The 14830-nt window shown below is 33.4% G+C and overlaps 1 long non-coding RNA gene across 1 annotated transcript in view; it reads left to right on the top strand.

Annotated features, from left to right (window-relative positions):
• The window catches only part of LOC127175713 (uncharacterized), a 43283-nt gene extending 28669 nt beyond the window's left edge, over nucleotides 1-14614 (top strand). Inside the window, exons 3-4 of the long non-coding RNA XR_007829023.1 lie at nucleotides 9682-9830; nucleotides 14163-14614. This is a non-coding gene — a long non-coding RNA (uncharacterized LOC127175713). The remainder of the gene's footprint in view (nucleotides 1-9681; nucleotides 9831-14162) is intronic.
• The last annotated feature ends 216 nt before the right edge of the window (nucleotides 14615-14830 follow it).

Below are 14830 nucleotides of genomic sequence, written 5' to 3'. Positions count from 1 at the left end.
TTTTCTTTTTGGTACTTTGTAAGATCATGGCATATGAATACAGAAATCAGTTCTCACCATGTTATGCATCAAAATACCATTGTATCACCAAGATACAAAGCATCAGAAAGGCATATACTTGCACTCCCCAGTTTTTTTTTTTTTGGTGTTTTGAGTCAAACACAGGTTGTCCTGAATCAATGCAATGACATTTTTCCTTCTGACCCATCAATAGTCTTTGAGACTGTGACAACAGCCAAATGCTCCCAGTGGAAATACATTAGCATAATGTCTGTGGATATTTACAGTTCGTGTGCAAGAACTTTACCCCGGTAGGGTGGGTTCAAGTGTTGTTGTTGTTTTAAACTCCAGGCCAGCAGAGGCCACTCCGTCACCACTGCTAACTGATGCTGCTGTCTTCTGAAGGAGCAACTGCATTTTAGAATCATATTATGAATGTAGTAAATACCTGTATGAAAAAAGGTAATATTATGATTACTGTTCCAACTGCTAATGTATTAGTGCATAAAACCACCCAGAACACCATAGCAACATTCTAAAAGCACCCAGAACACCATAGCAACAGTATAGCAACGTTCTAAAAGCACTCTAAACACCATAGCAACAACACAGAAGCATTCTAAAAGCACCCAGAACACCACAGCAACAGCATAGCAACATGCTAAAAATCAACCAGAATTGCCCTAAAAATGGGGGTTGAGATGTTGCTATGCTGTTGTTAGGTATTCTGACCCTGGGTATTTTTATTTATTTATTTATTTATTTTTAAATTGATGCTATGCTGTTGCTAGGGTGTTCTTGCTTTGCTGTTTGTTATGGTGTTTTGAGTCCTTTTTGCCACGTTGCTGTACTGTTGCTATAGCATTTTGGGTGGTTTTTTGCCCATTTTTAGGGCAATTCTGGTTGATTTTTAGCATTTTTTTTTTTTTTTCCATGTTATGTTGTTTTGGGTGTTTTTAAAATGTTGCTATGCTGTTGCAATGGTATTTTGAGTTTTTTTCATGGTGTTTTGATTGACTTTCTTGTTTCTATGCTGTTTCTAGGGTGTTCTGGGTGTTTTTTTTTAAATCGTGTTGCTATGCTCTTGGTATGGTGTTTTGGGTGTGTTTGTTTTCATGTTCTTTTTTTTTCGGTTTCTTTTTTTTTTTTTTTTTTTTTTTTTTTTCTTCTTCGTCTTGTCATGTTGCTGTGCTGTTGCTTTGAGTGGTTTTTAGAATGTTGCTATGCTAGCAGTTTTTAAAAAAAAATCCAGAATTTTTTGTTTAAATTATGTATATTAAGATTTTACAGTAATCTCACCCCTATTTCTGATTGATTTTTAACATGTTGCTATGCAATTGCTAGCATGTTTGGGTGGATTTTAACCCGTTGCTATGCAGTTGTCAAAATATAGTTGTCAATGTTAAGATGCCCCCATTTCTAGGATGTCATGGTTGATTTTTAGCATGTTGCTATGCAGTTGCTAGGGTGTAGGTCAGGTTACAGCAGGGTGGCCCGTGTGGTTTGTATTAATTTGGAGCTAATCTAAGATGATAACGGGAGCAAATGTGTGCGCTCGTCACCAGACACCCATCCACCCGCTTACCCCACCTCTCTTCCATAATCACGGCCAATCAGCTGTGGGAACGCCACCGTACATTAATCACCATTTCTCTCTGGAAATGCCGCCAGCACCTGCAGTCATCAGCGGTCGAGCACGCGCTCACTAGAGAAAGACAAAGAGCCGTCATCATCCAACCAAACTGAGGGATGCCCGTCTTGAGTGCTATTTATATCCGTCAGTCTGTGCCACTGTGCTGGTACTCGTACACTGATGATGGTGTGTCAGTTACAACAGCGTGTCTTTAAGCTTTTTGCTCTCGTATCATATGTGATGACTGCACATGCCTGTAGGGAAACACAGATTGCTGTTGTCTGATGCTGTGGACATTTGGGTGCTTTTATGCATGTTGCTATGCACATGCTAGGGCAGGGGTGTCAAACTTCGGTCCTTGGATAGCCGCAGCCCTGCAGAGTGTAGATGCAACCCTAATTAAACACACTTGATCCAACTAATCAAGTCCTTCAGGCTTAATTGAAAACTGCATAGTATGTGTGTTGGAGCAAGGTTGGAACAAAACTCGGCAGGGCTACAGCCCTCCAGGAACTGAGTTTGACACCCCTGTGCTAGGGGGTCATGGGTGCTATGTAGTTGCCAGGGTACATGGGTGTTTTTTCTTAACATTTCTTTGCAGTTGCTGGGGTGTTAAAGGTGGTTTTAAACAAGTTGCTATGGAGTTGCTAGGGTGTTTTGATTGGATTAATATGTTATGCAGTTGCTAGGGTGTTTTTAACATTTCTTTGTAGTAGTTTGGGTGTTTAGTGTTGTCTTTTACATGTAACTATGGTGTTGCTATAGTTTCAAGGGTGTTCAGGGTAGTTTGCAACCTCTCGCTAAGGTGGTTTTGATTGGAGTAACATGTTACTGTGCACTTCTGGGGGTGTTTTGATTAACATTTTTTTAAAATGCTTTGCCATGAATTGGCATGTTGCTAACTTGTTTCTAGCATGTGCTAGCAATGTGCCACATCATGTTAAAAACTAGGGCTGTCAAACGATTAATCGCGTACAAAATAAAAGTTTGAGTTTGCCTAATATGTGTGTGTGTACTTAATGTGTGTAGATATAAATACAAACACATTCATGTGTATATATTTAAGAAATATTTACTACATATTAGGCAAACTGAAACTTTTTGTATGTGATTAATCACAATGAATTGTTTGACAGCCCTATTAAAAACATGTTTAATCCTGTAAGCAATTTTGATGCGTCTAACATGATGTGGCACATTACTTGCACGTTTTAACATGTTTCTTTGCTAGCATATTTTGACGTTTTTAACATGATTTGGCACAACGCAATAATAGCATGTTTTAGCATGTTGATAACATGATTTGGCACATTGCCAGCATGTTTTAACATGTTTCCAACATGATTTGCCACATTATCATATTTTGACATGTTTTTAACATGATTTGGCACATTGCCAGCATGTTTTAACATGTTTCCAACATGATTTGCCACATTGCTATCATATTTTGACATGTTTTTAACATGATTTGGCACACTGATAGCATGTTTTAACGCATTCCTAACATGATTTGGCTAATTGTTAGCCTGTTTCAACATGATTTGGCACATTGCTAGCATGATCGCTTTTTTCAGCATGATTCGTCATTTTGCTAGCATGTTTTAACATGTTGATAACATGATTTCGCAATTGTTACAGTAGCATGCTTCTAATATGTTGATAGCATGATTTGGCATATTGCTAGCATGTTTCAACATGTTTCTAGCATGATTTGGCACTTTGCTAGCATGTTAGCATGTTTCAGCATGATTTGACATTACTAACATGTTTTAACATTTTTCTAACACAATTTGGCACATTGCTAGCGTGTTTTAACGTGTTTCTCACATGATTTGGTACATTGCTAGAATATTTGGCATGTTTCTAACATGATTTAGCACATTGTTAGCATGTTGAAAGCATGAGTTTGCATATCACTAGCTTGTTTGAACACGTTTCTAACATGATTTAGCACATTGCTTGCATGTTTTAACATGTTGATAACATAATTTTGCAATTGTTACAGTAGCATGCTGCTAATATGTTGATAGCATGATTTGACACATTGATAGTATGTTTTGACATGTTTCTAACATGATTTGGCACGTTTCTAGTATGTTGGCATGCTTTATCATGTTGATGATATTATTTGGCACATAGTTAGCATGTTTTAACATGTTTCTAACATGATTTGGCACAGTGCCAGCATGCTAGCCTGTCGGATTTCTCAAGCCAACCTGAATAGCGCAGTATTTCTGAAGTTGATACCCCGTTGCTAAATGCCAACACAGTGGGTGCAAGTGGTAGCGGGGGGTTTCTGAACTGCCTTCAAAGCTCGAATCGATTTCGATCATCTATCAGATTCACCCCGTGTGCAATGGCACCGAACAGCAGGCCCCATTTACCCCGAGTACAATTAGCTCAGTGTCTCAGGAAATCTCAACACATGCTGCTGAGATACTCCTGTGGTGGAGAGCGACTGTAAACACTCACATCTGAACTCACCGCTCTACTGAAGACTTTAAGAGGGATCATGTGCTAATATAATGAAGTTTAAAGATGTCACTTCTTATTCAGATTTACGTGCTGTGATGTGAATAGAGAGTCTGAGCACACTTGAAGGATTTAATGTTATGTTTTGCGGGTCCCTCTGGAGGGGCCGTGTTCAGATCAAAGATCTTCTGGAGGGCAGGCTTTTCTGGAAATCATTTATCATCTTGCAGACAGTAAAGAAATTTGTGGGGAAACTACTGACACGCTTCAAACGTAACTAGATTTGCATGTCCTGAGGGAAACAGTCGTACACAGCAAAGGCAGAGCAGTGTTAAAGATTTAGGTAAGCTTGGGCTTTGTGTTCTGCATAAATGAAATGTAGAATCAGAGTCTTTAGGTGCTTATGTGCTAAAGCTATGCTACATCTGAGAGCTGTGTGTCACAAGGATGTGGGTTTGCGAAAACTGGCACTCTGCCATATGACAAAGTTATAGCCATCCATTGCTTCCTAGCAACACCCTGGCAACTCTATAGCAACATGTTAAAAACCACCCCACCCAGATCACCCTAGCAACTGCATAGCAACGTGTATAAGCACCCCAGGACAGCATAGCAACTGCATAGCAACATGGTGAAAACCACCCCACCCATATCACCCTAGCAACTGCATAGCAACATGTATAAGCACCCAGGACAGCATAGCAACTGCACAACAACACATTTAAACCAGTTAGCAACATGTTAAAAACCACTCCACCCAGATCACCTTAGCAACTGCATAGCAACAAGTTAAAAACCACCCCACCCAGATCACCCTAGCAACTGCATAGCAACGTGTATAAGCACCCAGGACAGCATAGCAACGTGTTGAAAACCACCCCACCCAGATCACCCTAGCAACTGCATAGCAACATGTATAAGCACCCAGGACAGCATAGCAACTGCACAACAACACATTTAAACCAGTTAGCAACATGTTAAAAACCACTCCACCCAGATCACCTTAGCAACTGCATAGCAACAAGTTAAAAACCACCCCACCCAGATCACCCTAGCAACTGCATAGCAATGTGTATAAAAGCACCCAGGACAGCATAGCAACTGCATAGGAACATGTTGAAAACCACCCCACCCAGATTACCCTAGCAACCGCATAGCAACCTGCATAAAACCACCCAAATTAGAACGCCATAGCAACACTTTTAAACCACTTAGAACACCCTAGCTACTGTATAGCAACATGTTGAAAACCACCCCACCCAGATCACCCTGGCAACCGCATAGCAACCTGCATAAAACCGCCCAAATTAGAACACCATAGCAACACATTTAAACTACTTGGAACACCCTAGCAACTGTATAGCAATATGTTGAAAACCACCGCACCCAGATTACCCTAGCAACTGCATAGCAACATGTATAAAAGCACCCAGGACCGCAAAGCAACTGCATAGCAACATGTTAAAAACCACCCCACCCAGAACACCCTAGCAACTGTATAGCAACATCCAGGAAGCGTAACAGCGGCCTCGGCAACCATGTAAAATACCCTGGCATTGTAAATACTAAAGATATACTAAAAATAAAAATTTCAAATTTCAAAAAATGGTTTTACATTTAAAAGCAAAGAAATAAATAGAATAGTAATAATCTAAATTCTTAAATTGTTCTGCCATTTGTTTTGCCTGTTAATAAAATACACATACAGTTGCATTGTGGCAGTAAGTTTAGCACATGCAAACACTGCTCTAGGTGTCATGTTGAATTAATTATCATTGACTGTGCATGTATTTCGATGAATTAATCCAAATGTAAAACCCAAAACAATCATTAATAAATAATGTTATCCCACAACACATAATCAAAATCACATCACTGGCATGATAATGAGTCCTCACAGATTGGGATTGTTTCCTCATCAGTGTGTGTTGCTTGTTCTGCCCACACACAAACAATCATTAGAACTCCATTAGCGGTTAAAGCAGAGCTCAACTAATTTACTGCTAGTTCACTCATTTCACATGTCGCCTCTGGTCACTTGCTGAATTTTTTTCTCATGTTTTTCCCATAATAGCGTTTCCCTTGCCCGTTGGCACATTCCTATTCTTGTGTTTTTGTTTCCTGTGTATTATGAGCATAAAGGAAATACTGTGAGATGATCACATCTATAAACATCTGTCCAAGGATGTAGGGAGAAACTGAAGATTTGTCAAATCATTGTGAATCAAAGTCAGTTTTTACATTAACATTGTGGAATAATGCCTTTTTTACATGCTATCTGTAGCCAGGGCCTAAAATAACATGCAAGTAAAAGTGTTACTTGCCAGCTAAATATTAGTATGGTAATTGTACTGTTGTTATTTAATATTTTAATAATAATCATAATCATAATCATAAATGTATTATTACATAATTAAAAATTTAATAGCATTAAAATGATATTTCTTTATATATTTCTGGTTTAATTTTTTATAATTTGCATAAGTTAAAACAAATATAATAATAATAATAATAATAATAATAATAATAATAATAATATTATTATTATTATTATTATTATTATTATATAAATTAAAACTATTACTGTGAAATAATTTACAGTTCAAAAGTATTATAGTGATGATTTTTTTATTTGTATAAAAATTGAAATATAATAAAAATGAAGTATTATAATAATAATAATAATAATTATTATTATTATTATTATTATTATTATTATTATTAAATGTATTAATGTGAAATAATTTAGTTGCATAATGTAGGGATTTCTTTTTATAATTTACATAAAGTAAAAACAAAAATTTGTTGTTGTAAATTAAAAATATTGTGAATTAATTGACAGTTCAATAGTATTATAGTGACATTTATTGGTTTACTTTTTAAAATTTGTATAAATAAAAGAAAATATAATAATAATATCTATAATAATTATTATTTGGTGGTAGTAGTAGTAGTAGTACTTAGTTCAGTAGTACTATAGTGATATTTCTTTAATGGATTGTTTAATGTGTACAATTTTAATTTAAATAACTAATATTTGAATAAAAATAATATTAGTAATAATGAAGTAAATATATAAATACATATATTTATAATAAAACATTTTTATAAAAATAAAGATCTTGATGATGATGATGATGATGATGATGCTAATAATAATAATAATAATAATAATAATAATAATAATAATTTAGTTCAATTGTATTATAGATATTTATTGGTTTGTTTCATTTTGTATAATTTGTTTAAATGAATAAATACATAATACAATATTTTAATAATAATGATACTAACACACTAGTATTACTTGTATAATTAAATATTTAAATTATTAAAAAATGTATAGTTTAATATTATAGTGATTTATTACAGTTTAGTATTATAATGATATTTCTTTATTGGTTTAATTGTTATAATTTACATACATGCATACATAAAGAAATCTGAAATGAGATGTTTCCCCAGTTTGTGCTGTTTTTATCTCGTGGTCGATATATGTTCTGAAATCATTTGCCAAGTCCTGTCTGTAGCCATATGTTGAATATTGCACATTTTCACATGCCGAAAACGCTTGCATTGGACAATTTATAGTACAGCAAGTAGCAAGCATACAAAAATAAAAAGGTTGAAGGTAATAATTATGACTTCAGAAGGAAGTAGGATCTTCTGACAAGCACTTGAATGCCGCATATAGATGAGTTTCATCTGTGTAAACACAGAATTATTGCATATCGCTGTGTGTCATTCATCATCTGTTCATGCTCATAAGCTTATGAAACAGCATGACACAGGTGAAAGATATTACAAGCTACTGTATTCCAGCCGAGCATTAATTCCACTGTGAAATGAGAAATAAGACTGAAGATTGAGCCATTCATCTTTATGTTGTTGTACAGCAGCGTGTGCATTTATTGTTTCTACAGCAACAGAACAATTTTCATATAGGAAGCAGGCACAGAGAGCTTATTAGCGATGTTATAGCTTATGCAGAGCAATTTACAGTACACTAATGGTAGGAATAATGTTTCCCCGGAGCATGATGGTACGCGTGTTGTCTTGATCAGGACTGTGAGCAGTAAGAGCTGCTGTAGAGCAGTGCATTAGCAAACTCACATGCTGATGAAATATGAACCATCAATGCTCTGGAAGTTGTTCTTGATTTGGGTAAAAACATCTGCCAAATTAATGTAATGTAAAATAATCACACAAGAATATTAGTTCCCCCTGAAATGATTCTGTTGTGCGTCTGTGATTTTAATTAGAATTATTAAAAAACAAACAAAAATATATTATTATTATTATTATTATTATTATTAATAATAATAATAATAATAATAATAATAATAATAATAATAATAATAATATTACATAGATTACAATTATTATTGTGATAATTTACAGTGTTATAGTGGAATTTGTTACATTTTTATTATGTCTATAAATAAGTAAAAAAAAAAATTATAATTATTAGATTGCAGTTATTATTGTAAAATAATTTCTAGATGATGAAAAATAATTTATAAATTTATTTATATAATGTTTCTTTATTGGTTTAGTTTATCATTTCTATAAATACAAATTTTATTATTATTATTATTATTATTATTATTATTATTATTATTATTGTGTAAATTACAATTATTGTGAAAACTCAGTTCAATAATTGTATTTCTTTATTGGTTTAATTTTTATAGTTTGTATAAATAAAATAATAAATGGAGCAAAAAACCCCCAATATTTTAATAATAAAAATAATAGTAATAATATAGATTAGTTATTATTGTATATTAAAATATTATTATTATTATTATTATTATTATTATTATTATTATTATTATTATTATTATTATTACATAAATTACAATTATTGTAAAATAACTTGGTTCAGTAGTGGTATTTCTTTATTAGTTTCATTTTATAATTTGTGTAAAATGTATAAATTGTACAATTTCAATAAACAAGTAAAATATTTTAATAATAATAATAATATAGATTACAACTATTATTGTGAAATTTACAGTTCAGTCATATTAGAATTGTTACATTTTTATAGTTTCTATAAATAAATAAAATATTTTATTATATTTTATATTTATTTATTTATTTTTAAATTCAAGGCTGCGTGTGTTTGGTTAAAAAATATAGTAAAAATGGTTAAAAAAAAAATGAAATATAAAAAATATATATATATTATTACAATGTACAATAACAATTTTCTATGTGAAAATACTGTAAAATGTAATTTATTCTTGTGATCAAACCTGAATTTTCAGTATCATTTATTCCAGTGTCACATGATCCTTAAGAAATTATTCTAATATGCTGATTTACTGCTCAAGAAAAATTTGAAAACCGTTGTGCTGCTTCATATTTTTGTGTAAACTGTTTTTGAGCTGTAGTGTATATAAGACATTTGTGTTATATTGAGGTTATGTTTTAGGGAGTGTAGTCAAGTCTGTATTCCAGACAGTAAAACACATCCAGACGACAAACAAACACTCCTTTCCGCCTCTTACAATATTGTGTTGTTTAAGCCAATGCTAACAGCTAACTTGTTTTCTTTTGTGTTTTCACAGGAAGCTCATCTCATCCTACGCAGAGGAAGGACAGCGACCCAAACAAACGCTCCAAAAACAGTCAGGAAAACAGAAATGCTAATGAATCAGTCAGCTTCTGGTACGGGCCGGTGCTCCAGACCACTCTGAATCTACAGCTGCAGGAAAAGGTAAATAAACCCAGTCTTAGAGTCAGCGCTAAAGCAGCCTTATGGAGGAGGAAGAGATTAGAAAAGATGTTTGTCTACACTTACATAGTGCACAATTAGACCACAGCAAAACTGCTTGTCACAGGCCTTAATAATTAACAGTAATCATTAGATAACTTTTTAAGTAATAACTAAAAACACACTACATAAGTAGCACTAGTAGTTAAAGTCTGCTCAAAATATTTGAAAATGCTGAAATATTGTATGTATGTGTGTATATTAGGAATGTCACAATTCTTAATATAATATCGAACCATTCGCTACGACATCCACGGTTCAATACGCGCTTGTGAATTGCGGTTTTTCAGTTTTGCATTTAAATAATTTTGTTGTTTTATTTTTCTTGGAATTTGCTGTATGTGTGTCCGTGATTTTCACATGCTGAGATGAGGAAACTCTTCCCCGCTTATATATGAAAAAGCAACACACGCAGAGCATCTTCCTTTATAATGACATGCAATAATTGAGAGTTAATAATTAAAGAGTTATAAAAACAAAAGTTATAAAAAAAGCATTATAACTTGTTTTTAATTCACAACATCAGTCTAGTTTTTAAAATAACTTCCTTATGTGGTCTGATGTGGCTTTGTCTCAGAATGAGGCAGGCAATATGTTCTATAGGGCCCTATGAAATCAGTTTTATTTTTTTATTTTTATTTTATTTTATTTTTTCTGGATTCCATTTTTTTTCCCCATTTTAAATTTTTGTGTATATGTCTAATTAAAATCATGAAACTTATACAATTTCACATCAGTTTGATAAAGGTTTAACAAAAATGACTTGTTTAGGGCGCTATGAAATGTTTTATTTTACCTCACCATATGCTTTATTGTTGTCAAATTCTGTGTTTTAGCATGTCTAATTATTTGAATGCATACTTAATTTATTCAAATTTATTCTTAAAATAGTCTTATGAATGTTTTTTTACCCTCAGAAATTGTGTGTTGTGTATTTCAAATGTTCTGGTTATCAAATGAAGGCATAAAGCATTCATTTAATGTATCTTTTAATTATTGAAAATTAAGATTTTTTTTTTTTTTTTTTTTTGGCAGACAAAGGGAAATTTACTATTAAAAATAATATTATAATATAATATAAATATAAAATATAAATAATATAATATTGTTCTTGTATTTATGTCATTTAGCGAGACGACAGACACTGAAATCACGTGAGCGTCACATGCGCTTCAGTGTGTGTAGTAAACAAAGGCACAGCGACACGCAGAACATACAGGATTCACATTCAAATGGTATTTTTGCAGCGTAATATCTTTACAGTCCATATTGCGGTTTGATTTAAGTGTAATGACCTACTTTTAATTAATCCATTCAAACTTTGACAAATTCTGTGACATTCCACGTTATTCAGTAAATTCCGTCTTAATGACTGGATTCCGCGATTCCGTCCGCGTTTTCCGCGTCACGGAAATTGTAGGGCCCTAATTCTATACTCATATTCTATTTATGTTGATTAGCAATGGGTTACAGATTTACTTAATCATTATGAAAAAGCACGAGATGGTAGGCCTGCACGATTAATCGTTTGTAAACCGAAATCGCGATTTGAAAGGGTGCGATTTTCAAATCGCAAGAGCTGCGATTATTTCGATGGACTATCAAATATGGTAACAAGCATATACGTAGTTTTTGACAGTTCGCTTCATGTGCATGTTACGTCTTCATGCGTGTATTACGTCTGATGCAGAGTTTAACCAATAGGGGGCATTTTAACACTCCATGTACTGACTGAACGCGCAAATAACATTAACGCCATTTGGGAAAGATGAGTGAGAGCTGCGGCTCAACTTCCCAACAAAGTGTGTCTGCAGAAGAGCAAAGTCCTGCAGACGACTTGGTACCTAAATGAAAAAGCACCGCATATGTTTGGAATTATTTTGGATTTCGACGTTCTGATGTACTTCAAAGGCAAGTACTTTGTAAAACGTGCCGAACGTAAGAAGCTTTGATTCATCAACATGCTCGCTAATTAAATTTAAATACTGCATTCATGGGGTGTCAGAATGATAAGAAAACTTATTTCCTGAATGAGAAAACTCACATGAACGTTGGAAAGCTTTGATAAAAATCCAAGACATCTTTAATTTACTGTCCATTTTCACATTTCGAATTAAAAGCACAAATCGTCGGGAAATGAGACCATCCGAGAAGCATGTGAATGCAGCAAATATCGTTACACTTGCTCTGACTGCAGCAGGTGGTTTGTCGTTAGCTTAGCAAGCTACGTTAAACGTGTCTAACTTTAAAATTGTTGCTATATTTCACGAGAAATGATTCAGGTTTTGACACCATATGAAAGCTGTGTTCAAGCACTTTCAAAAACTTCTTTTTTTTTTTCAAAAACTTTTGTTTTTATTTTTCCCATAGCTTGAACGTAACCAGTGCTATGGCTATCTTACGTTGGCTGATAGCGATGATTTTCAGGAATGGGATTTTGAGAAAACGGCTTTAAAGTGAGACGGCTTTCACTTTCACTTTACGGGTTTAACGAGAGCTGTCTGTCAAGTTAGGAGCGCTACTGCATCATTAGACAAACAGACTAACGACTGGTTAAGTGAGCAGCTGCAGTACTTTAGACGGCGTTGTTGCGCTCCGCCATCTCACGATATTAAATAAATAAATTACTTTGCTTGCCGTAGTTTCCACAGGACTGGTGAAGAATGTGAATTGATACGCCTTTACTAAATATGTTACATGGTTTATTTTGATAGGTTAACTGTTTTGTGGTGTTAAGGGAAAGATTTTATATTTATTTGTTAATTGAATTTTATTTAAGATGCTGTAGTTATTTTCTTAATTTGTCATGACAACTCACAAATTAATAAATAAAACCACTACATCAAACCTGTAGCTCTTTTATGAAATGGTAGTAAATCGCATTTTAAATTGCAATTTTGATCAGAAAAATCGCAATTAGATTTTTTTTTTTCTCCAAATCGTGCAGCCCTACGAGATAGCTTGTTTATTGTCCTTACATTTTATCATTCAAAACGTGTAACTGTTTTTATTCAGTTACAGCGATAGCGATGCCTTTATCCATGAGATTTCTTGGCGGGAACGTAACGTCATCAGTGTTATCTCTTTGACGCATATGTGCATTTTCTGCACGAGGGCGCCCTCTGGCGTCGATTATGAATGAAACAATTCTATTTTGCATAAAAATAAAAAAAAATAATACCTCTCTCAAAAGAAAAATTCAGCAGACATATACTAAACCACGCCTTTTCCAGTGTACAGAGGTTTATGGGAGTATTTAGTTAATTTGTTTCAAAAAAAAAAAAAAAACACAGAAGTGGCAACATATCAGAACCGAACTAAAAACCGGGGTATGTATTGTAACCGAGGTAACTATATTGTTGCATCCCCAATCCATACATTTATATTTAATATTCATTATTTATTTTTTTTAATAATTTTCAAATATTTCCACTTTTTTGTTAGGTCTTTGTTAGACTTATAGATATACTAACTTATGTGTTTAAAATTATTTGTACAAATAATTTATTGCTTAATAGAAAATATAAATCACATAAAATAATTCATTATAATTTTTAATGCTGTAAATTTTACGTAATTTTATAACATTTTTACATTAGAAATCTAATTAGAAATTGAAAAATGGGTATTGAAAAAAAAAAGAAAAAAAAAATCATTTTCCTCAAAGAAAGTTAAACCAGACTTTTATTTTGACAGGTTGCCTTGTCTACCTTTACATTTCTGTGTGTATATGATATAACGCTAGTTTTCCTAAAATGGAACGGTCATGAATATTAAATTTCCTAAAATGTAATATTCATTATTTATTTTATAAATAATTTTCAAATATTTCCTGTAAATTTTAAATGTAATTTTATATAATTTTTACATTAAAAATCTAATTTAAAAATAGGTATTTAAAAAAATAAAGTAAAAAAATGATCATTTGCCTCAAAGAAGAATCTTAGGAGAAACGTGAGATAATTAGTAGCAATATTACATTTGCGTATATTGTTATTTGGAAAGAATTACCAGGATGCGTTGCAATTAGCTAATCAACACAGAAGTTAATTAAAGAAGTTAAGTTAATTAAAACAGACTTCTATTGCATTATTGGCTTGTCATGCTTCCATCAGACTCTACTGACAGTATGGCAGCTCACCAGGTTCATGTGTTAATCAGCATGCTGGTTTGATTGAAAGCTAAATAATAATTGTACAGTGACTCAGCTGAAACTCATCACGTCTGTTACCTCAGTTTCCTATTAGTCACTAACAAGCTCATCTATTTTGGCAGCATCACAGGAAGAGACTGAAGCACTCTGAGCCGGCGTTCTCCAGCAGTGGTGAGGTACAGTACGACACCAAACAGCAGAACACAATTAAATCTAGATTAATTACCTACAGACATGCTGCTATTTCTGCCGACTCCGAGCGTTTGGAGGTAAGCCCAACATGAGTAATCATCTAGAGCTGTAGAGATGAGGTGATGCTGAGACACGGCAAGAATTTACTAATAATCCGCCTGGCAGGATTCAGAGCCGCATGAAACACAAAATACTGCCAAATATGTTGGGTATGAAGGTTACGAGTCCTCATGTAGTAATTATGCAGGTACAGTAGAGATTTGACCTTCTTCAACAACTTTCCCGAAATTAACGGTAGATGCATTCTGCATATGAGATTTCGTAACGTGAAATTCCCATTTAAAGTCAAGTCAAACACTTTGTGTTGTAGAACCATATCTGAATTGAGTAAAGGCTAAAAATGTCTTGTTCAGCATGCTAAATGTAATATTTATTTAAAAAGTAAATTTGAAAATAGTGTATGCAAAAAAGAAACTGAACTAATCATTGTTTGAAATAGTCTCATATTTTCTTAGCTTTTTTCTAGATTATAATGATTTCCTAAATCTCAATGCATAGCATATGTGGAAAATATTATATACTATACAATATACTATAA

Source organism: Labeo rohita, chromosome 13 (assembly GCF_022985175.1).
Source record: "Labeo rohita strain BAU-BD-2019 chromosome 13, IGBB_LRoh.1.0, whole genome shotgun sequence".
NCBI lineage: Eukaryota > Metazoa > Chordata > Actinopteri > Cypriniformes > Cyprinidae > Labeo > Labeo rohita.
This window is presented reverse-complemented; position numbering and strand designations above follow the sequence as displayed.